The sequence below is a fragment of the Dendrobates tinctorius genome, unplaced genomic scaffold (assembly GCF_039654945.1).
Source record: "Dendrobates tinctorius isolate UK_male_01 unplaced genomic scaffold, ASM3965494v1 ptg000125l, whole genome shotgun sequence".
NCBI lineage: Eukaryota > Metazoa > Chordata > Amphibia > Anura > Dendrobatidae > Dendrobates > Dendrobates tinctorius.
Genome location: NW_027361793.1, coordinates 20,689,068 through 20,714,365, shown reverse-complemented (window position 1 = coordinate 20,714,365; position 25,298 = coordinate 20,689,068). Strand labels below are relative to the sequence as shown.

At 48.4% G+C, this 25,298-nt stretch overlaps 1 long non-coding RNA gene across 1 annotated transcript in view; it reads right to left on the bottom strand.

Moving 5' to 3' along the window:
- The window catches only part of LOC141047025 (uncharacterized), a 30,359-nt gene extending 5,615 nt beyond the window's left edge, over window positions 1–24,744 (bottom strand). Inside the window, exon 1 of the long non-coding RNA XR_012219735.1 lies at window positions 24,543–24,744. This is a non-coding gene — a long non-coding RNA (uncharacterized lncRNA). The remainder of the gene's footprint in view (window positions 1–24,542) is intronic.
- Between the last annotated feature and the right edge of the window lie 554 nt (window positions 24,745–25,298).

The following is a 25,298-nucleotide window of genomic DNA, read 5'->3' as shown; positions in this document are numbered from 1 at the left end:
CAGACACTGGAGCAGCATCTATGGGGCCCATTATACACTGGAGCATTACAAATTGGACCCATTATATATGGAGCATTATTTGGGCCCATAACACACTGGAGCATCATCCATGGGGACCATCATATACTGTAGCATTATGTGGCGCTCATCATATACTGTATGGAACATTATATGGGACCAATTATTCTGTATGGAGAAATATATGGGGCTCATTATTCTGTATGGCGCACTAGGTGGTGGCCATAATACTGTATGGAGTAATATACTGTCCGTTTTTTGAGCTATTGTAGAATTTAAAATAGATATCAGTCATGTCATGTAAGCAGTGAAGTATTTTTCATTTTACTATACCTATATTTCTGTGCCGTATCGGAGGATTATGAATTGTGGTATGTGTTAAAAGGGCGCACTGACACTCTTTGGCCCAGGGCACACGAAAACCTAGCGCCATTCCTACCCCCCCACAACTTTAGCCAAATAACCCCCAATTTTCAATGCGTAACTATTATTATAAAGTAAATTAAGGTTGCCAAGCTTAAGTCATAAGAATTGATGTTGTTGGCATTGAAATGGGCATTGTAGGTGTGTTTACTGTCCTCCACTCCCTGCCGACTTTTTTTCCCCATTGACTTGCATTGGGTGTCGTGTTATAGTCAGACCCTGACTTTTCCCTATAGTCGACCGATTTCGTTCGACCCAGCTTTTTAGAAAGTCGGGTTTCATGAAACCTGACTCGACCCAAAAAAAGGCAAAGTCGCTCATCTCTAGTTTGGGAGAGATCAACTGTGCATCAGAGGATACTGACGTCATAGTCACTGCCGGCAGTGGGGGGCTATGGGAGGTCTTCGTCAAGTTATTTATCTGATCCTGCAACTGATATTGCATCAATTTTTCCACTGGTTACAAAGTGTGTGAACAGTATCCATACTGATGAAAAAGAAAAATGTAGCAGCCAGACATAATGTAACCCTACTTGCTTCTCACAGCTAAGCCATGAGTCGGAGTGGTCAGGGAGACCAAGGCCAGAAGCCAGGAGGGTATGTCATAAAAAGAAGGAAGAGACAAAAGCGTAGTCAGGTAATTTTCCAAGGTCAGAGTACTGGGAGGATAACAGATCAGAGCTGAAGGGGTTAAACGGGGATGGTCAGAACGAAGTACAAGGTCAGGCAACAGATCAAGCACATAGAACTCAAGGCACAGGGATCACAAAGCTCAAACCTCACAAGATGAATTTACATCTGGCAGTGGTCTCTAAGAAGCTCCTCAGTTAAGTAGGCATGGCCATTACCCGGGATAGTGATCACCTGAGACAGCTGACGCCTCCCAGTTACAGATTGGCTAGTCGAGCTGTCAATAAACACACTGACAGTTAGCACACCCCTGAACCAGACGGGATGGTCATGCTGTCAATCAAAGTACTGACAGCTTCAGCATGCCCCTATACCATATTGGATGGCCGAGCTGTCAGTAACTGCATCCCAGACACCCTGAGGTGTGAAACCATGACAAGGAGCTTTTGAAGCAGTTGGTCGTCACTCAGCAGCAGCAACAGGAACAGCAGCAGCAGCTACAGTTTCAGTGGCAGCAGCAAGAGGCACTGCATTTGCAGTGGCAGCAGGAGCTACTGTTTAAGCAGCAGCAGAAAACGAATGAGCTGATCTTGCAGCAGATTGAAGTTCTGAGAGAAGTGCTCTCAACAGTGACCCCGATCCATTCTGAGGCCTGGTACAAAGTCCGGACAGCGCTGTGGAAGATGAGTCCTGAGGACGATATGGAAGCGCTCCTCACGGTGTTTGAGCGCACAACAGAGTGGGAGGGCTTGCCAGTGTCACAGTGGGCTGAAGTGGTGGCACCCTTTCTGGCAGGAGATGCCCAGAAGGCCTACCTGGACCTCAGTCAGGAGGATGGCCTGGACTATGACAAGCTGAGATCCTTGCCCAACTTGGGGTTAATACGTATGTTATCTGAGGGCTCAGCGGGTGTACCAGTGGTCCTTTGCGGAGTCTCGTATCGCCAGGTCTCAGGCATATGACTTGTTGCAGCTGGTAAAAAAATAGCTCCAACATGATGCCTTAACACCATCCCAGATGGTAGAGAGGGTGGTGATAGACAGGTCGGTGAGAGCTCTGTCAGCAGACATACAGCGTGGGGTGGGGCAAGGGGACCCAGCACTCTGGACCAGCTGGTTGGACTGGTTGAGTGGTATACAGCCACTTGGGACTTTATACGGGACTTTGCTCCACTTCAGCTGTCACGTCGGGCCTCGCCAGTCCAGGAGCCTGGGAAAAGTCCACAAACCCCCATTGGGGCTAACCAGGACTGAGCCAGTAAAGAGCGGGTAAACCGAAGTGAGGGTGACAAAAGTCCCATTTCCCCTTACGCGGACCCAAGGTATAGTCGTGCCGCAGTTCTTAAGTGTTGGCGGTGTCAAGGGCCCAGACATGTGGCTGCCCACTGCCTACTGACATCTGAACCCATGACTGTGGGTATACTCACCATGTCTCAATGTATGCCCAGCCAGACTGTACTGTCACTACAGGCAGGCAGCGAACCCTGGCTGTGCCAAGTGCTCATCAACGGGTACCAAACAGAGGCTCTCTTGGGCTCAAGGAGCATAGTGACTTTGGTACATAGGTCCCTTGTTGCTGAGGACAACCCCAAAGGACAGAAAGTGGAAGTGATGGGTATAAATGGGGAACTCTAGGAGCACCCGACCGAGGAGGTTACTTTTTCCATACCTGTGTGGAGACATCAAACATGTGGTGGGAGTGGTGAAGACCCTTCTATATGGGACTGTGTTGGGAAGAGACTTGCCTCTGTTCTGGTCCCTGTGGGAGGCCAGGGTTAACCCTCCCAAGGAAAATGTTGTTCCGGGCACAGAACTTGAAGATCCCAAGTCAGGGATACCTGCCGTAGGGGTCACCAACCTAGGGACAAAGTGTGACCCCGATAGGTTTCCCCTAGAGGTATTGGCTGGAGAGTATGAGGATAACCCACCAATTCCTGAGCTGGAAATGTCCCCTGGTAAGTTCAGGAAAGCTCAGCTTCAGGGTTCAACGCAGAGACGCGAGTATAAAAATAAAGCCTGGAGGAACCAGTAATGTGTGGTAATGGAGGCAGCTCTGGTAGTACCCATGAGGCGGACCTCGGTGATACAGCGTGACATAGTCACTGAGTCCCGGGTAAGGGTACGGAAGAAACAGTACCGAGTGCCAGAAGCCCGGTACTTAGGTTGTGCTGTCAGTCAAGAAAGTGTGCGTGTCTTCTGCAATGGCGAATCAGGAGGTGGTTGGTCACGTAATAAAGAATGGAGGAGAAATGCAAAGGAGAGGAATTCGCAAGTCACCCAATGATTCTGGTCCCTACAAAACTTTGGTTTCCCATAGAGTTGAGCGAAACGGGTCGAAAAAATTCAAAAGTCGCCGACTTTTGGCAAAGTCGGGTTTCATGAAACGAAACCCGACCCTAGGATGAGGTCGGCCACGAGGTCGGCGACTTACGCGCCAAAGTCGCGTTTCAAAAGTTTGTTTTGCGCTCTTTTTCAGCCAATCAGGATCCACGGACACTGTGGGCAACGTGATGACATAGGCACGGGTCACCACCATCTTTCAGAAGGGCATGCAAGTGATTGGCTTGCTTTGGTCGGCGTCACAGGGGGTATAAAAGGGCGTGCATGCCGACCGCCATCTAACTTCTGCCGATCTTAGTATAGGGAGAGGTTGCTGCTGATTCTGTAGGGAGAGCGTTATGCAGGGAAGAAGACAAAAAAACTGCTTCTGCTGCTAGCGATTTGGCCTGCACAACACACCAGTCACTGTGTGTGCAGTGCAAGGGGAGGCTATATAGTGGTGTATCAGTGGTGTTGGTTGTTGGGCTGCCTTTTAAGGCTTCCTGACAGGCTGGCATTGCTGTTTACCCACTGCTCCGCAAACTGCTTTTTTAAAAGCAATCCCAATTTTTTTTTTTTTGTCCTGCTGAGAAGAAAAAAAAACTGCTTCTGCTGCTAGCAATTTGGCCTGCACAACACACCAGTCACTGTGTGTGCAGTGCAAGGGGAGGCTATATAGTGGTGTATCAGTGGTGTTGGTTGTTGGGCTGCCTTTTAAGGCTTCCTGACAGGCTGGCATTGCTGTTTACCCACTGCTCCGCAAACTGCTTTTTTAAAAGCAATCCAATCTCCCTTATCCTCTAGTCACTTTTGTCACAGCTGTGCCATCGAGCCTGTCACATAGCGCTCAGATATTCATTGGGCCTCACACAATCCAAAAGTGTCCAGTGTCCAAAAGTGTGTGCAGAGATTCAAAATCTCCCTTATCCTCTAGTCACTTTTGTCACAGCTGTGCCATCGAGCCTGTCACATAGCGCTCAGATATCAGTGGTCCTCACACAATCCAAAAGTGTCCACTGTCCACAAGAGTGTGCAGAAATTCAAAATCTCCCTTATCCTCTAGTCACTTTTGTCACAGCAGTGCCATCGAGCCTGTCACATAGCGCTCAGATATCAGTGGGCCTCACACAATCCAAAAGTGTCCAGTGTCCAAAAGTGTGTGCAGAGATTCAAAATCTCCCTTATCCTCTAGTCACTTTTGTCACAGCTGTGCCATCGAGCCTGTCACATAGCGCTCAGATATCAGTGGGCCGCACACAATCCAAAAGTGTCCAGTGTCCAAAAGTGTGTGCAGAGATTCAAAATCTCCCTTATCCTCTAGTCACTTTTGTCACAGCTGTGCCATCGAGCCTGTCACATAGCGCTCAGATATCAGTGGGCCTCACACAATCCAAAAGTGTCCACTGTCCACAAGTGAGTGCAGAGATTCAAAATCTCCCTTATCCTCTAGTCACTTTTGTCACAGCTGTGCAATCGAGCCTGTCACATAGCGCTCAGATATCAGTGGGCCTCACACAATCCAAAAGTGTCCACTGTCCACAAGTGTGTGCAGAAATTCAAAATCTCCCTTATCCTCTAGTCACTTTTGTCACAGCAGTGCCATCGAGCCTGTCACATAGCGCTCAGATATCAGTGGGCCTCACACAATCCAAAAGTGTCCAGTGTCCAAAAGTGTGTGCAGAGATTCAAAATCTCCCTTATCCTCTAGTCACTTTTGTCACAGCTGTGCCATCGAGCCTGTCACATAGCGCTCAGATATCAGTGGGCCTCACACAATCCAAAAGTGTCCAGTGTCCAAAAGTGTGTGCAGAGATTCAAAATCTCCCTTATCCTCTAGTCACTTTTGTCACAGCTGTGCCATCGAGCCTGTCACATAGCGCTCAGATATCAGTGGGCCTCACACAATCCAAAAGTGTCCAGTGTCCAAAAGTGTGTGCAGAGATTCAAAATCTCCCTTATCCTCTAGTCACTTTTGTCACAGCTGTGCCATCGAGCCTGTCACATAGCGCTCAGATATTCATTGGGCCTCACACAATCCAAAAGTGTCCAGTGTCCAAAAGTGCGTGCAGAGATTCAAAATCTCCCTTATCCTCTAGTCACTTTTGTCACAGCTGTGCCATCGAGCCTGTCACATAGCGCTCAAATATCAGTGGGCCTCACACAATCCAAAAGTGTCCAGTGTCCAAAAGTGTGTGCAGAAATTCAAAATCTCCCCTGTCCTATAGACACCTTGTACCTTGTTTTACATTACTATATAGTTTGTTGGATTTTGTCTACATTTCTACCAAAAATGAGGAAGGCTGGTGGAAGAGGCCGTGGAATTGGGCGGGGGTTGGCAGCTGGTAATGATGGTGTTGGTGGTGGATCTGATGGTAGTGGCAAGAGCAAAATAGGACCGAATGCAGGAGGTGCTGACCCTGCGTCATCGTCTGGCTACATAAGGCCTCGAACGCTTAGTTTTCTAGGAGTTGGCAAACCGCTTTTAAAGCCAGAGCATCAGGAAAAAGTTTTGTCTTACATTGCTGACTCAGCCTCCAGCTCTATCGCCTCCTCTTCTTCAGTTGTAAAAAGTAAAAGCACTGAGTCGTCATTGGAGGCCCATGTTCATGAACCAAACCTTTCCTTGTGTCCTTCACCCCAACCAAGATTGAAGGATGACGCAGGCCATACTACTGATTACTCCATGGAGCTGTTTTCACATACCATGCCTGGATTATCAAGTGAAATGGTGAATTACCCAGGCCAAGATGAATCTGACATGGAGTGCACTGATGCACAGCCGCTGATGGATGATTCTGCTGGTACATTCACTCAGAGCACTACATTATCCTCGCAGTGTACAGAGCCAGATTCTGACCCTGATGAGACTCAGGTGCCCCTTCCCGCACACTATACCACCATACACGGTGACACAGAGGAAGGTGCACATGACATAGAAGAGGAGGTGATGGATGACCCAGTTGTTGACCCAGATTGGCATCCATTGGGGGAAGAGGGTGCTGCTTCCAATAGCTCAGATGAGGAGCATCCACAGCAGACATCGACATCGCAACAGCTGTTATCTGGCAGGCCCGGAGCACTCCAAAGACAGGTTCCAAACATCAAAAGAGTTGCTGGACAGCTTGTCCAGAGGGTCAAAAGATCACAGCGTGCTAGGCCGCAAAATGTCTGCCAAAGTAGGAAGAGTGCAGTGTGGCACTTTTTTGACCAAAATCCTCATGACCAGGCCAAGGTTATCTGTAAGAAGTGCGCAAAGACCTTTAGCCGAGGGAAAAATCTGAAAAATTTGAATACCAGTTGCATGCTTAGACATTTAACCAGCATGCACTTGCAAGCGTGGACACAACACCAAACCTCAAGTGCCACATGTGCAACTGATCACAACGAAGGTAGTCAGCAACGCTACATTGTTTCCCCCACTGTAAGCCCACCGGTTAGCACAGCAGCAAATGTTGAGGTGTCGTTGCAAGACCACAGCAGTCAGGGAATCCCACTGTTATATCAACGAAAGACTGATTCTAGGCCATCAGAAAGAACACCAACTCCATCACCATCATCAACCCTCTTTCAGTCCGCCCTGTCCACCGCTACTTCCACCATATGCAGCTCTCAAGTCCAGCTCACCCTCCCAGACACTATGAGTAGGTCAAGAAAGTACTCAGTCTCTCATCCGAGTACACTGGGTTTGAACGCCCACATTGCCAAACTAATCTCGTTTGAGATGATGCCCTTTCGGTTGGTGGAAAGCACAGCTTTCCGCGAACTCATGGCCTATGCAGTACCACGCTATGACCTACCCAGTCGCCACTTCTTCTCTCGCAAAGCCATCCCAGCCCTCCACCATCATGTGAAAGACCGCATTGTCCATGCACTCAAGCAGTCAGTGAGCGGAAAGGTGCACCTCACAACTGATGCATGGTCCAGTCGGCATGGCCAGGGCCGTTACGTGTCCATCACTGCGCACTTGGTTAATGTGGTGGATGCAGGGTCCACAGGGGACAGCGGTGGTGGGACAGTGCTGCCTAGCCCACGGTATAGGAAACAGTTGGCTGTAGGCGTTCGACCCTCCTCCTCCTCCTCCTCCTCCTGAAGCGAAAGCTCGTCCACAGAGCGCAGTCGTACGAGCACTCCATCTGCAGCTGCCACTGTTGCACACGATGTGTCCCCCTATCGAGCAGCTAGTGGAAAGCGTCAGCAGGCTGTGTTGCAGATGATGTGTTTGGGTGACAGACACACCGCCGAGGTGCTGGCCGACTACTTGAAGCGACAAACTGAGTCATGGCTGGGCAGTGTACATCTTGAGGCAGGCAAGGTAGTTAGTGATAACGGCCGTAATTTTGTGGCAGCCATAGCCCTTTCAAAACTCAGCCACATACCTTGCTTGGCTCACACCTTGAACCTGGTGGTGCAGTGCTTCCTCAAAAGTTATCCGGAGTTAACAGGCCTGCTCCAGAAGGTGCGAAGACTGTGCGCGCACATCCGCCGGTCGCCTGTACACTCCGTTCGTATGCAGAAGCTGCAGCGATTGCTCCACCTTCCCAACCACCGCCTCATTATCGACATTGCAACAAGGTGGAACTCCACCCTGCACATGGTGGAGCGGCTGTGCGAGCAGAGGCAGGCCATAATGCATTTGTGGGAGGATACACGGCCAGGCACTTTGAGAGCAGACATGGAGTTGACAGGTGTGCAGTAGTCGAAGCTGAAAGACCTTTGTAAAGTCCTTCAGTGTTTTGAGGAATGCACACGGCTGGTAAGCGCAGACGACGCCATCCTAAGCATGAGCATCCCACTTATGCGTCTGCTCATGCAAACTTTGACGCACCTTAAGGAGCAGGCGTCTGCAGCCAATGTTGATGAGGAGGAAGAGGAGGAGGGAATCCTTGATGACATTCAGCCATTGTCTGCTCAGGGACCTCTCCTGGACGAGGTGGAGGAAGAAGAGGAGGAGGAGGAGGATGATGGGGATGATTACTTAGGGGAGGAGGATGCATCTCGTGGGGCAAGTGAAAATGTTGGCGTGGCAAGGTCTGGTACAGGGTTTGTGCGTGACTGGAGGGATGTGGATTTGCCAGAAAGTGCTCCTCCACCCAGCACTCACAGTGCATCATTGACACCGGGAACATTGGCCCACATGTCAGATTATGCCTTGCGGATCCTAAAAAGGGACCCCCGCATTGCCAAAATGATGAACGATGACGACTACTGGTTGGCCAGCATCCTGGATCCACGCTATGAAGGCAAATTACAAAACATCATGCCACAGGAGAACCTTGACCTAATATTGGCTAATAAACAAGCAACTCTGGTAAATCGGTTGCTTGTGGCATTCCCAGCACACAGCAGAGGTGATGGTTCTCACACGAGCCGTACGGGCCGGGGGCAGCTTGGCAGAGGTGTTCGTGGTGCACACAGCAGAAGTGGCGTTGGAGACAGGGGTTTCATGACAATGTTGTGGACTGATTTTTCAAATACCACTCACACAACTGGTAATACTGCATCGATGGAAAGTGACAGGAGACAGCAGTTGTCAACTATGGTTACAAACTACTTTTCCTCCCATATCGATGTTCTCCCACACAGGTCAATCCCCTTTGACTATTGGGCCGCTAAAATGGACACCTGGCCTGAATTGGCCCAATATGCCTTACAGGAGCTCGCTTGCCCAGCTGCAAGTGTGCTATCGGAAAGAGTCTTCAGTGCAGCTGGATCAATCCTGACAGAAAAAAGGACCCGTCTGTCAACCCAAAATGTGGATGATCTAACCTTCACTAAAATGAACCACGCATGGGTTTCCAAGGATTTTGTCCCACCTTCCCCTGATGACACATAGGGTGACAGAAAAATGGCTTGCTTTGGTCCACCTCTTCCTGGTACTTCACCTATTTCGCCTTTTGCATCAGCTGAATGTCCAACATCAACATATGCCAGTTTCTAAAACTCCTTAACTGTGCTGCCTCCCCCCCATGGCCGGGGTCACCACCTACCGCACGACACCGTGCGAGTGCCGTTGCCCTGGACAGGTGGGTAGGCCAACTCTTGGGAGCGGGCACTGGCACAGGGTCCCTCATAGTGCAATCAAGTGTCTCTGACGGTGGTGGTGCACACCCGCCGTCAGACACACCGCTGTACTATGAGGGGCCCAGTGCCAGTACCGACGCCCACGAGTGGGCCCCCCTTTCTTGGGCAGGGCCCCAGCATTTGCAATCTTTACCTCTCCCTGCTCCTCCGCTGTGTAATCTGGGCCGTCAAATCCATACTGTGCCTGACACCGTCTGAGCCTGCCTCCTGAGACATATATTTTGAATGTGTACGCTATCCATACATGTTATCCAGGGATACGGTACCCTTTCTAACCTTTGTGCAATCACGTGCAATCCATACTGGGCCTAACACCGTCTGAGCCTGCCTCATGCTGTATAGACATATATTTTGAATGTGTACGCTATCCATACATGTTATCCAGGGATACGGTACCCTTTCTAACCTTTGTGCAATCACGTGCAATCCATACTGGGCCTAACACCGTCTGAGCCTGCCTCATGCTGTATAGACATATATTTTGAATGTGTACGCTATCCATACATGTTATCCGGGGATACGGTACCCTTTCTAACCTTTGTGCAATCACGTGCAATCCATACTGGGCCTAACACCGTCTGAGCCTGCCTCATGCTGTATAGACATATATTTTGAATGTGTACGCTATCCATACATGTTATCCAGGGATACGGTACCCTTTCTAACCTTTGTGCAATCACGTGCAATCCATACTGGGCCTAACACCGTCTGAGCCTGCCTCCTGAGACATATATTTTGAATGTGTATGCTATCCATACATGTTATCCGGGGATACGGTACCCTTTCTAACCTTTGTGCAATCACGTGAAATCCATACTGGGCCTAACACCGTCTGAGCCTGCCTCATGCTGTATAGACATATATTTTGAATGTGTACGCTATCCATACATGTTATCCGGGGATACGGTACCCTTTCTAACCTTTGTGCAATCACGTGCAATCCATACTGTGCCTAACACCGTCTGAGCCTGCCTCATGCTGTATAGACATATATTTTGAATGTGTACGCTATCCATGCATGTTATCCGGGGATACGGTACCCTTTCTAACCTTTGTGCAATCACGTGCAATCCATACTGGGCCTAACACCGTCTGAGCCTGCCTCATGCTGTATAGACATATATTTTGAATGTGTACGCTATCCATACATGTTATCCGGGGATACGGTACCCTTTCTAACCTTTGTGCAATCACGTGCAATCCATACTGGGCCTAACACCGTCTGAGCCTGCCTCATGCTGTATAGACATATATTTTGAATGTGTACGCTATCCATACATGTTATCCAGGGATACGGTACCCTTTCTAACCTTTGTGCAATCACGTGCAATCCATACTGGGCCTAACACCGTCTGAGCCTGCCTCCTGAGACATATATTTTGAATATGTATGCTATCCATACATGTTATCCGGGGATACGGTACCCTTTCTAACCTTTGTGCAATCACGTGCAATCCATACTGGGCCTAACACCGTCTGAGCCTGCCTCATGCTGTATAGACATATATTTTGAATGTGTACGCTATCCATACATGTTATCCGGGGATACGGTACCCTTTCTAACCTTTGTGCAATCACGTGCAATCCATACTGGGCCTAACACCGTCTGAGCCTGCCTCATGCTGTATAGACATATATTTTGAATGTGTACGCTATCCATACATGTTATCCGGGGATACGGTACCCTTTCTAACCTTTGTGCAATCACGTGCAATCCATACTGGGCCTAACACCGTCTGAGCCTGCCTCATGCTGTATAGACATATATTTTGAATGTGTACGCTATCCATACATGTTATCCAGGGATACGGTACCCTTTCTAACCTTTGTGCAATCACGTGCAATCCATACTGGGCCTAACACCGTCTGAGCCTGCCTCATGCTGTATAGACATATATTTTGAATGTGTACACTATCCATACATGTTATCCGGGGATACGGTACCCTTTCTAACCTTTGTGCAATCCATACTGGGCCTAACACCGTCTGAGCCTGCCTCCTGAGACATATATTTTGAATGTGTACGCTATCCATACATGTTATCTGGGGATACGGTACCCTTTCTCACCTTTGTGCAATCACGTGTAATCCATACTGGGCGTGAGAATGGCTGGCGAGCTGTTAAGCAAGCTACAGCACCTGTCCAGACAAGTACAGGGATTCCCTAGCGAGGAGACTTATTTGATTGTTTTCAATGTTGGGACAGCAATTTTTGGGGAGCACTATACTCTGGAGAATGATAGATGGGGCCCACCATACACTGGAACATTCCAAAGGTGGACATCAGACACTGGAGCAGCATTTACAGGGCCCATTATACACTAGAGCATTAGAAATGGGGCCCATTATGTTTGGAGCATTATTTGGGCCCATAAGACAGTGGAGCTTCATCCATGGGGACCAACATATACTGTAGCATTATGTGGAGCTCATCATATACTGTTTCAAACATTATATGGGACCAATGATTCTGTATGGAGATATAGATGGGCCTCGTCATGAGATGTAAAAAGTGAGGTATTTTTCATTGTACTATACCGCTATTTCTCTGCCGTATCGGAGCATGATGAGCTGTGGTATGTGTTAAAGGGGCGCTCTTTCGCCCAGGGCACATGAAAACCTGGAGCTAGCCCTCCCCCCCCACAGTTTGTAGCCAAATAACCCCCATTTTTCAGTGCGTAACTTGTATTATGAAGTTAATTAAGGTTGACAAGCTTAAGAAAGAAGAATTGATGCTTTTGGCATTCAAATGGGCACTGTAGATGTGTTTCCTGTCCTCCTCTCACTGCCAACTTTTATTCCCCATTGACTTACATTGGGTTTCGTGTTTCGGGACGACCCCGACTTTTCCCTATAATCGGATGATCTTGCTCGACCCGACTTTTGGAAAAGTCGGGTTTCACGAAACGAAACGCGACCCTAAAAAACCAAAAGTCGCTCAACTCTAGTTTCCCAGTGGAGCACTGAGCGGGGAAGTCATATGGATATGTGGATGCCCTGTCACGGACCCCTATATAGTGGCAAGTAGAGTTGATTGAAACAGGTCGAAAAAATTGAAAAGTCGCCGACTTTTGGTAAAGTCGGGTTTCATGAAACGAAACCCGACCCTAGGGTGAGGTCGGCCACGAGGTCGGCGACTTTAGCGCCAAAGTCGCGTTTCAAATGATGCTTTAGCGTCCTTTTTCAGCCAATCGGGAACAACGGACACTGTGGGCAACGTGATGACATAGGCAGCGGTCCCCACCATCTTTGAGAAAGGCATGCAAGTGATTGGCTTGCTTTGGGGGCATCACAGGGGGTATAAAAGGGCGTGCACGCCGACTGCCATCTTACTTCTTCTGATATCAGTATAGGGCTAGCTGCTGCTGCTGCAGATTCTGTAGGGAGAGCGTTAGGCAGGGAAGAAGAAAAAAAATCAGCTGCTGCTGCTAGCGATTTTGCCTGTACAACACACCAGTCAAGGGGAGGCTATATTTTGGTGGATCAGCTCTGTTGGTTGTTAGGCTGCCTTATAAGGCTACCTGATAGCTGCATTGCTGGTTTCAAACTGCTCTGCAAACTGCTTTTTTAAAAGCAATCTTTTTTTTTTTTTGTCCTGTTGAGATACTGAGCGTGCATTTTTTCACACCTTACAGCGGTGTACGCTCCTCACACAGTACCGTGTAACGGCTGTTATCATGGCCACAGTGAAGCTAAGTGTGTGACTCTGTAAAGATAAGTCGAGTTGTTCCGTTCTTACAGACCTCCACCTTATAGTTTTGTCTGTTTTTCAAAAAGTCTAGTCTATTTGCTATAGAGAGACAGCGTGTGTCAGTCCGTATACAAAAACACGGAGCTTGACAATTTAACATACACCGGACAGCGGTGTACGTGCACGCTGCTCTCTCAGTACCGTGTAACGGCTGTTATCATGGCAAAATTGAAGCTAAGTGTGTGACTCTGTAAGGATAAGTCGAGGAGTTGTTCCGTTCTTACAGACCTACACTCTAGGGAGATTCCAATCCTGCCCTGTCCTATATAACATTTTTCACACCAGCCAAATTCAGCCTTTGATACAGCAGTGTGATATACACTGGGCCTGACACAATACATCAGTGTCCAGAAGTGTGTAAGGACATTCCATTTCTCCCGTCCTATATAACATTTTTCACACCAGCCAAATTCAGCCTGTGATACAGCGGTGTGATATACACTGGGCCTGTCACAATACATCAGTGTCCAGAAGTGGTAGGAGAATTAAATACTCCCCTGTCCTATATACACCTTGTACCTTGTTTTACAGTTCCATATCGTTGGTGGAATTGTGGGTACATTTTTCAAAAAAATGAGGAAGTGTGGTGTAAGAGGCCGTGTTAGTGGGCGGGGGTTGCCAGCTGTTAATGATGGTGTTGGTGTTGGATCTGCTGGTAGTGGCAAAACCAAAATAACACCTAATGCAGGAAGTGTTGAGCCTGCGTCATCGTCTGGCTCCACAAGGCCTCGAAGGCTCCCTTTTCTTGGACTAGGTAAACCGCTTTTAAAGCCGGAGCTTCATGAACAAGTTTTGGCCTACATTGCTGACTCGGCCTCCAGCTCTATCGCCTCCTCTTCTGAACTTTTAAAAAATAAAAGCACTGAGTCGTCTTTGGAGGCTCATGGTCATGAACCACACCTTTCTTTATGTCCTTCACCCCAACCAAAATTGAAGGATGCGGCAGGCCACACAACAGATTACTCCATGGAGCTGTTTTCACATACCATGCCTGGGTTATCAAGTGAAATGGTGAACTACCCAGGCCAAGATGAATCTGACATGGAGTGCACTGATGCACAGCCACTGATATATGATTCTGCTGGTACATTCACTCAGAGCACGACATTGTCCTCGCAGTGTACTGAGCAAGATTCTGACCCTGCTGAAACTCAGGTGCCCCTTCCTGCATACTATACCACCATACACAGTGACACAGAGGAAGGTGCACATGACATTGAAGAGGAAGTGATGGATGACCCAGTTGTTGACCCAGATTGGCATCCATTGGGGGAAGAGGGTGCCACTGCCAATAGCTCCGAAGAGGAGGAGGAGCATCCGCAGCAGGCATCGACATCGCAACAGCTGTTATCTGGCAGGCGTGGAGCAGTCCAAAAATGGGTTACAAAAAGCCAAAAAGTTCAGGCCAAGGTTATCTGTAAGAAGTGCGCAAAGACCTTTAGCCGAGGGAAAAATCTGAAAAATTTGAATACCAGTTGCATGCTTAGACATTTAACCAGCATGCACTTGCAAGCGTGGACGGAACACCAAGCCTCAAGTACCACATGTGCAAATGCTCCCAAAGAAGGTAGTCAGCAACGCTACATTGTTTCCCCCACTGTAAGCCCACCGGTTAGCACAGCAGCAAATGTTGAGGCGTCGTTGCAAGGCCAAAGCTGTCAGGGTATCACAATGTTATATCAACGAAAGACTGAATCTAGGCAATCAGAAAGAACACCAACTCCATCATCATCATCAATCCTCTCTCAGTCCGCCCTGTCCACCGCTAGTTCCACCATAGGCAGCTCTCAAGTCCAGCTCACCCTGCCAGAGACTATGAGTAGGACAAGAAAGTACTCATCCTCTCATCCGCGTACACTGGTTTTGAACGCCCACATTGCCAAACTAATCTCGTTAGAGATGATGCCCTATCGGTTGGTGGAAAGCGCAGCTTTCCGCGAACTCATGGCCTACGCAGTACCATGCTATGAACTACCCAGTCGCCACTTCTTTTCTCACAAAACCATCCCAGCCCTCCACCTTCATGTGAAGGACCGCATTGTCCATGCACTCAAGCAATCAGTGAGTGGAAAGGTGCACCTCACAACTGATGCATGGTCCAGTAGACATGGCCAGGGCCGTTAGGTGTCCATCACTGCGCATTGGGTTAATGTGGTGGATGCAGGGTCCACAGGGAACAGTGGTGGTGGGACAGTGCTGCCTAGCCTACGGTATAGGAAACAGTTGGCTGTAGGCGTTCGACCCTCCTCCTCCTACTTCTCTAGAAGCGAAAACTCGTCCCCAGAGCGCAGTCGCAGCAGCACTCCATCCGCAGCTGCCAGTGTTGCACACGAGGTGTCCCCCTATCGATCAGCTAGTGGAAAGCGTCAGCAGGCTATGTTGAAGATGATGTGTTTGGGCGACAGACACGCAGCGGAGGTACTGGCCGACTACTTTCAGCAACAAACTGAGTCATAGCTGGGCAGTCTACATCTTGAGGCAGGCAAGGTAGTTAGCGATAACGGCCGTAATTTTGTGGCTGCCATAGCCCTTTCAAAACTCAGACACATACCTTGCTTGGCTCACACCTTGAACCTGGTGGTGCAGTGCTTCCTCAAAAGTTATCCGGAGTTAACAGGCCTGCTCCAGAAGGTGCGAAGACTGTGCGCGCACATCCGCCGGTCGCCTGTACACTCCGTTCGTATGCAGAAGCTGCAGCGATTGCTACACCTTCCCAAGCACCGGCTAATTATCGACGTTGCAACAAGGTGGAACTCCACCCTGCACATGGTTGAGCGGCTGTGCGAACAGAGGCAGGCCATAATGCATTTGTGGAGGCTACCCGGACAGGCACTTTGAGGGCAGACATGGAGTTGACAGGTGTGCAGTGGTCAAAGCTGAAAGACCTCTGTAAAGTCCTTCAGTGTTTTGAGGAATGCACCCGACTGGTAAGCGCAGACGACGCCATCATAAGCATGAGCATCCCACTTATGCGTCTGCTCATGCAAACTTTGACGCACATTAAGGAGCAGGTGTCTGCAGCCGAGGTTGACGAAGAGGAAGAGGAGGAGGAAATCCTTGATGACAGTCAGCCATTGTCTGCTCCGGGACCTCTCCTGGACGAGGTGGAGGAAGAAGAGGAAGAGGAGGAGGAGGGTGATGATGGGGATGATTATTTAGGGGAGGAGGATGCTTCTCGTGTGTCCAGAGAAAATGTTGGCGTGGCAATGTCTGGTACAGGGTTTGTGCGTGACTGGAGGGATGTGGATTTGCCAGAAAGTGCTCCTCCACCAAGCAGTCACACTGCATCATTGACACCGGGAACATTGGCCCACATGTCAGATTATGCCTTGCAGATCCTAAAAAGGGACCCCCGCATTGCCAAAATGATGAACGATGACGACTACTGGTTGGCCAGCATCCTGGATCCACGCTATAAAGGCAAATTCCAAAACATCATGCCACAGGAGAACCTTGACCTAATATTGGCTAACAAACAAGCTACTCTGGTAAACCGGTTGGTTGAGGCATTCCCAGCACACAGCAGCGGTGATGGTTCTCACACGAGCCATAGAGGCCAGTGGCAGCTTGGAAGAGGTGTTCGTGGTGCACACATCAGAAGTGGCGTTGGAGACAGGGGTTTCATGACCATGTTGTGGACTGATTTTTCAAGTCCCGCTCACACGACTGGTAATACTGCATCGATGGAAAGTGACAGGAGACAGCACTTGTCAACTATGGTTACAAACTACTTTTCCTCCCATGTCGATGTTCTCCCTCACAGGTCATTCCCCTTTGACTATTGGGCCGCTTAACTGGACACCTGGCCTGAATTGACACAATATGCGTTACGGGAGCTCGCTTGCCCAGCTGGAAGTGTGCTATCGGAAAGAGTCTTCAGTGGTGCTGGATCAATCCTGACAGAAAAAAGGACCCGTCTGTCGACCCAAAATGTGGATGATCTAGCCTTCATTAAAATGAACCATGCATGGGTTTCCAAGGATTTTGTCCCACCTTCCCCTGATGACACATAGGTTGACAGAAAAATGGCTTGCTTTGTCCTCCTCTTCCTGGGACTTGACCAATTTCGCCTTTTGCATCAGCTGAATGTCCAACATCAACATATGCCACTTTGTAAACCTCCCTAACTTTGCTGCCTCCCCCCCCCCAAGGCCGGGGTCACCACCTCGCACACGAAATCGTGCGATTGCCATTGCCCTGGACAGGTGGTTAGGTCGACTCTTGGGCGCGGGCACTGGCACAGGGTCCCTCATAGTGCAATCAAGTGTCTCTGACGGTGGGGGTGCACACCCACCGTCAGACACACCGCCATACTAAGAGGGGCCCAGTGCCAGTACCGACACCCACAAGTGGGCCCCCCTTGCTTGGGCAGGGCCCCAGCATTTGCAATCTTTACCTCTCCCTGCTCCTCCGCTGTGTAGTCTGGGCTGTCAAATCCATACTGGGCCTGACACCGTCTGAGCCTGCCTCCTGATCTATACACATATATTTTGAATGTGTAAACTATGCTATCCATACATGTTATCCGGTGACACGGTACCCTTTCTCACCTTTGTGCAATCACGTGTAATCCATACTGGGCCTGAGAACGGCTGGCGAGCTGTTAAGTAAGCTACAGCACCTGTGGTTTGCACACGTAAGTTTTTCATTTTTTCAGGAATGATGGTTAGGCCTAATTCCAGAACTGCGGTTGACCTGCACTTACTGGGAAATCATCGTTCGCGGGTAATAATTGTAATCCCAGATCCCCATCACTAACGGTGTTCAGCGGGTTATCTGCACCTGTAAGCGACACACGCTGGCCCTTTCAGTGTAGCGCACATGCAGCCACGGACATATAAGGGCATGACACACCAGTTATTGGCCAATCTCGCATGCCAGAGCGACACATCAGTTATTGGCCAATCTCACGTGCCAGAACCTCGCGTGTCCCTCTAGTAAGCTCGACGTGGACCGTGGGGGCATGACTGAGTTTCGTTCGTTAATGGAATTAACCTTGCAATGTGTGCATCTTTTCGGTTGCTGGATGGTTGAGGTTGCCCGTGTTGAGTCAAATTACACCGCAGGCTCCACTCCTGGTGGTGCCCTTCTGGACATTCCTTTAAGGTTCAGCTTTGCAACCATACTGCCCACATAAAACAAACACTTTGCCTTCATGGATGCTGTTTGGAGGGTCGTGACTCGTGGGAATAACGTCGCCCAATCAGTTAACCTGCTAGAGAGATCCTTCATTGCTCCCAAGCATGACATCACACTCCCTAGGAGGAAGGTAATGCCACTGTGGCGACCGTACTCCTGGGGGCGACACAAGTGCACTGATTCCCAGCCACTGCGCTCAATGATTCTGCTGGTACATTGACCCAGACCACTACATTCCCCTCGCACTCTACACAGCCTGAATCTGACCCTGATGAAACTCAGGTTACCCTTCCCATATACTGTTCCACCTTACACGGTGACAAAGAGGAAGCTGCAGATGAAAGTGCAGGTTCGGCCCACCCGCCGTCAGACACACCACCGTACTATCAGGGGCCCTGTGCCAGTGCCATCGCCAACGAGTGGGCCCCCCCTGCTTGCTCAGGATCACAGCACTTGCAAGGTTGAAATACTTACCTCTCCCTGCTCCACCACCATGACGTCTTCCGCATTTCCTGACAGTGATATTCTGATCAGAGAGCGTAATGACATCACGTCTGTACGCCCTCTGCCTAAACAGCCAAGTGCAGTGAGATGGAAGATGGGGACGACGAGGAGAGACTAGTACAGGCATTCCCTAGCGAGGAGAATTATTTCATTGTTTTCAATGTTGGGACAGCAATTTTTGGGGAGCACTATACTCTGGAGAATGATAGATGGGGCCTACCATACACTGGAACATTCCAAAGGTGGACATCAGACACTGGAGCAGCATTTACAGGGCCCATTATACACTAGAGCATTAGAAATGGGGCCCATTATGTATGAAGCATTATTTGGGCCCATAACGCAGTGGAGCTTCATCCATGGGGACCAACATATACTGTAGCATTATGTGGAGCTCATCATATACTGTTTCAAACATTATATGGGACCAATGATTCTGTATGGAGAAATAGATGGGCCTCGTTACTCTGTATAGTGCACTATGCGGTGGCCATAATACTGTATGGAGTAATATACTGTCCGTTTTTGGAGCTATTGGAGAATTTAAAATGGATATCAGTCATGAGATGTAAAAAGTGAAGTATTTTTCATTGTAGTATACCACTAATTCTCTGCCGTATCGGAGCATCATGAGTTGTGGTATGTGTTAAAGGGGCGCTCTTTGGCCCAGGGCACATGAAAACCTGGAGCCAGCCCTACCCCCCACAACTTTAGCCAAATAACCCCCATTTTTCAGTGCGTAACTAGTATTATGAAGTAAATAAAGGATGACAAGCTTCAGTAATAAGAATTTATGCTTTTGGCATTCAAATGGGCACTGTAAGTGTGTTTCCTGTCCTCCTCTCACTGCCGACTGTTCTTCCCCATTGACTTACATTGGGTTTCGTGTTTCAGTTGGGCCCCCGACTTTTTCCTATAGACGGCCGATTTCGTTCCACCCGACTTTTGAGAAAGTCGGGTTTCGCGAAACCCAACTCGACCCGAAAAAAGGCAAAGTCGCTCATCTCTAGTGGCGAGTGTTCAACCCCACAAGTTTGATTGACCAGTGTCATATGCAAGTTTCACTATGTGTACCCCCTAGGATGCGCACAGAGGCGTGTTGAGGCCGCAGGAGTGCATTGCAGTCACAGGCATAGCTGTGATTGCAATGCAAAATAAAAGTAAGTGTTGGTCTTGGGCAAGCTATTTGTTCAAGGTAGATTTAAGAAAACCTTCTCTGAACTTTTATTTTTGAAATGAACTACAGGATGGTAGTGGGGCAGTCAGTTTCCTACTTGACCGGATTTTCCATGTGGCCTATGGTCACAGTTTCCTTGTAAAAACCCCTGAAATAGAGGCTGTGATCCGGAGGCAGGGCCAGCGTTAGGGGCAGGCAGATCAGCCAGCTGCCTAGGGTTCCTGCTCCCCCAGGGGCCCCCAGCTAGCAGCATATAACGCAGTCACTATGGGACCCCTGTGAGGAAGGGGGCCCGCCTGTCCCCAGTGCCAACTCCCTCCGCCACCGCATTGACCATACCCAGTTCAAAGCAATGATGGATGAGAGAGCGCCAGCTGACGCTCACTCTCCTATCATTCCCCACTCTGCCTCTGACACAGCGGGTGCGTGATGACTCACTGTGTACCAGGCAGAGCAGGAGACAGGAGCCGGGAGCAGCGTGGGCATGAGAAGAAGGTGAGGAGTGTGTGTTTTTTTTGTTTGTTTGTTTTTTATATATCAGTGTGAGTACTGGACTGTGGGGCCATTCTGGGGGGTTGGGGTGGCTACATACTATGCTGGGCTATATACCATGTGGTTCTGGGCTATATACTATGTACTATGCTGGGCTATATACCATGTGATGCTGGGCTATATACCATGCTGGGCTATATACCATGTGGTGTGCTGGGCTATACACCATGCTGGGCTATATACCACATGGTGCTGGGCTATATACCATGATGGGCAATATACCATGTGGTGCAGGGCTATATACCATGCTGGGCTATATACCATGTGGTGTGCTGGGCTATATACCATGCTGGGCTATATACCATGTGGTGCTGGGCTATATACCATGCTGGGCTATATACCATGTGGTGTGCTGGGCTATATACCATGCTGGGCTATATACCATGTGCTGCTGGGCTATATACCATGTGGTGCTGGGCTATATACCATGATGGGCTATATACCATTCTGGGCTTTATACCATGTGGTGTGCTGGGCTATATACCATGCTGGGCAATATACCATGTGGTGCAGGGCTATATACCATGCTGGGCTATATACCATGTGGTGTGCTGGGCTATATACCATGCTGGGCTATATACCATGTGGTGCTAAGCTATATACCATGCTGGGCTATATACCATGTGGTGTGCTGGGCTATATACCATGCTGGGCTATAAACTATGCTGGGCTATATACCATGTGTTGCTGGGCTATATATCATGCTGGGCTATATACCATGTGGTGCTGGGCTATATACCATGCTCAGCTATATACCATGCTGATTTATACATTATGCTGGGCTTTATACCATGTGATGCTGGGTTATACACCATGCTGGGCTATACACCATGTGGTGCTGGGCTATATAACATGCTGGGCTATATACAATGTGGTGCTGGGTTATATATCATGTTGTGCTGAGCTATATACCATGCTGGGCTATATACCATGGTGGGCTGTTCTATATACCATGGTGGTGCTGTGCTATATACCATGTGGGGCTATGCTATATACCACTATATAGATGTTGGCCCTTTTCTTCAACCACTTGCCACCACTTTGCCTTCTTACGTTAGGGACTTGGCTAATTTTATCCGCATTTGTCGCAACATTTCTTGTAGGGAACAGACCTTATTGGTCACCTGCGACGTCGAGTCCCTTCACTCGAATATTAGCCATCATGATGGCCTGGAGGCAGTCAGCTATTTCTTGAACAAACAGAGTACCTTGGACCGGTTATACCAGGGGTGGGGAACTTTTTTTCTGCTGAGGGCCATTTGGAATTTTCTAATAGTGTTTGGGGGCCGTATAAAATTATTAACTTAAACATTAGCCAACAATATTTATTCAAACATTTGAATAACTCCCACCTAATGTGATGGCTGGAATTACTTCTCTTTGGTAAGGCATGCGATGTTGGGAGGTATTGATGATGTTGCTACTCGCAACTGGTTTTCTAAGTTTGCATCAGTCAGTCTTGAGCGAAACCTGCCCGACACCAGCACATTGAACCCTGCTGAACTTTAATTTTCCCATCAGTTTTATGGTTTCCGTCATGGAGGTAGCACCATGCGGATTCAGTCACCGCTCTGTGTATGTAGAGCAGCGGCTGTAACTGCAGCCTCCTGCACTGACAGACAGCTGGTCTGCATTGGAAACCATATGTGAGGGGGCCCAATTACAGCCGCAGCTCTAGATTTGAATACTGCCAGGAGGATTAGAGTTAATTTCCTCCCAGCAGTGGGGTTTTATATGCAGGAGCCAGGCAGGTTCAGATCGCTACTAAACTGCAGACTAACCCCATTTCTGTGGTCTGATATATACAGCACATGGGGAGTACAGGGGACCTGAGGTATACAGCACATGGGTGGTATACAGTGCCTGAGGTATAAAGCACATGGGTTGTACACTGTGCCTGAGGTATAAAGCACATGATGAGTATACGGGACCTGAGGTATACAGCACATGGGTGGTACACGGTGCCTGAGGTATAAAGCACATGAGGAGTACACGGGACCTGAGGCATACAGCACATGGGGAATACACGGGGCCTGAGGTATAAAGCACATGGGTGGTACATGGGACCTGAGGTATAAAGCACATGGGTGGTACACGGAATCTTAGGTATACAACACATGGGGGTACACGGGACCTGAGGTATACAGCACATGGGTGATACATCCCTGCACAGAAGCAGGCTACATTCTTGTATATTAGTAATTTGCTTCCAACACATTTGTAAATATTACACCTAAACAGCTGAATTACTGTACTAGAGACAGTGCAGTGGCTAGTATAGCAGGACCTCCACCATCATCATCATCATCATGACCATTTCCTCTGCACTATAAGGTGCCCCCCAATTGCTACCAGCAGCGTGGCCTTCCCTGGAGGACCTCAGTGATAGCAGGGATACAAGGTGGTGCCAAGTACAGATGATCCGTCTTCTGTGGACCAGCCACTCTCTGCACCGAGCAGTCACTGCCACAATTACCTCAGCAGTCAGTAGATAAACAGTCGCACTCAAGTGTGGATTAATCTTGCAAAAAATCTTGAAGATTTTGTGAAATTTTTGGATTTTTATTTTATTTCAAATGCATCAAATAGTGTAACACCGCAGACAAAAGAAGTATCCAAAATGTGGGTATAATATCGTAATCCAGGATATGAGTATACTATGGTTACGTTTCGACCTACTAGGAGGCCTTTCTCAAACCATACTCAAGTAGTGTCAAGAAAAAGATTAATTAGAGCATTTTCAGAAGTCCCAAACAGGGGCTGATGGCATGGGAGCAGCCTGGACCTGCGGTGTTGAGTCCATCTGTTGAGTCCATCTCAATGCCAGGGGTGGCAACCTTAGGAAACTTTTGCTACAAATTGAATCATGTTGGATTTTCAACTTACAGAGTCTGGCGCCTGACGGCCTCAATGAGGAGCTCCTATTTTCAAGCTTCCTGGAATAATCATCTAGTCATTTGCTCCCAATCCAGCCATCACTCCCCCTCTTTTCGTCCCTCTTCTGCATTTTTCGGCTTGCCTTCTAAGGACAACTCTCAAGATTGCTCATGGGGGTTCTTTTGAAACTATTGGACGTTCAAAACTGCCATCTATGGATCCTTTCTTGGTACCTTTAGCCCTGGTCCTTGTATCATCCGAACTTCTTTGCACTGCGTGTTTTTGTTATCTGTATAACATGAGTTCATTTGTTATTGCTCTATTCTCATTATGTTATTTTCATCTCATTCTTTTTATGGGGTTTCATTTTTGTATTACTTGACTTTTTTGTCTTGTTATCTCTTTACTCTTCTTTTGAACCTAACGTACCTCCGCTAATACACAACTGTATAGCCATACGGTTTAGTGTTTGGTCTTGTTTAGCATGACCCGTTAACAGACTCATTTTGTGTAGCACTATCTCTTTGCCCTTTATCATTATTCTTTGGGCTGGCACCTCATATTATGGTGCATGGGCATATTAAATTAATTCTAAGCAGTACCTCCTTTTTGGCTTTTCTTTTAACTCTGAGTCTTCCAGACATGTACTTTTTTTTAATTGGTATTCACTTGTTCTATTGTCACCTTACTTACTTTTTCAATTCATTAGGTCATTTTTCCTGCCCCTCACTGGCAGGTTAATAACATTACTGAATTAAGGTCATTTTTTCCATTTCTATGCACCAGGATATATTACATTACTGAATAAATATTTCTCATGTTGTATCATTAGCGCAGTTAGGGGGCCTTTTTGAATCCCCTCGCTATTATCCCCCTTATTATTCCTATAACTTTATTATCTCTATATATGTGGCTATTCTTATGCCCCCCTTGGGTCTATCCCGCTATTATCACACTCTCTTGACATCTCATTGAGTGCCCTTCATATATGCCTTTGCTTAGTGATACTGCTGATTGTACTTGCACCTGCATATTATGCAGGTTTAACAAATACTACGCTTTGGTGACCTTACCTCATTGCGCCTGTACTGCCCTCTGACCGGTGTCATCAACCTTTATTTATGTTATGCCTGCATGCTGTGCAGTTTCCCCTCTTCAGCATTGTCCTTGTGGCTGGGTGGTTCTGCGCAGGCGCCGCTCTCTCTCCTCGCTATTACAGCCTTATAGCGACACCACTGTTTTTGCCTGCCCCTCATTGTGGAGCCTTATCTTCTGGCTCCCATGTTTATGTTACAATGCGCAGGCGCCACTTTATGATCTACCCACTGACGCCGCTGTGTATACCTGCCTCCACACACTATGGACCCTTATTCTACCGCTCCTGCACCTACGTTACATTGTGCAGGCACTACTCCAGGTTCCACCCACCGGTCTCATCACACCTGCACTGGCTTATGTTAATGACCTTCTTTCCTCCAGCGACCTGCTGTCTGTGCCTGCGTTTATCCTGGCCAGGATAACCTTTCTGGTATGTACCGCTAAGAGTTGCTTTTCACACACTGTTCAGCTATCTTACCTAATTGACTCGATATTTAAAGATTTTTTTCCCCCTTCCTGACATACATCCCCTGACGAAGCTGCGGTCAGCAGCGGTACGCGTGTGGCTCCCCACATCACCTTTGGTTCCATGACTACTGTCCCTTTTGCCTTGATATCCCCGACGCCCTGACATGTGCTCTCCTGGTTGGTGACTTGCTGGCTATTTTAGCCCTAAGCTTTACCTTGGTGCTTTTTTCTATGCAGGTTATCTTTATTCCAGGGGGAATTCC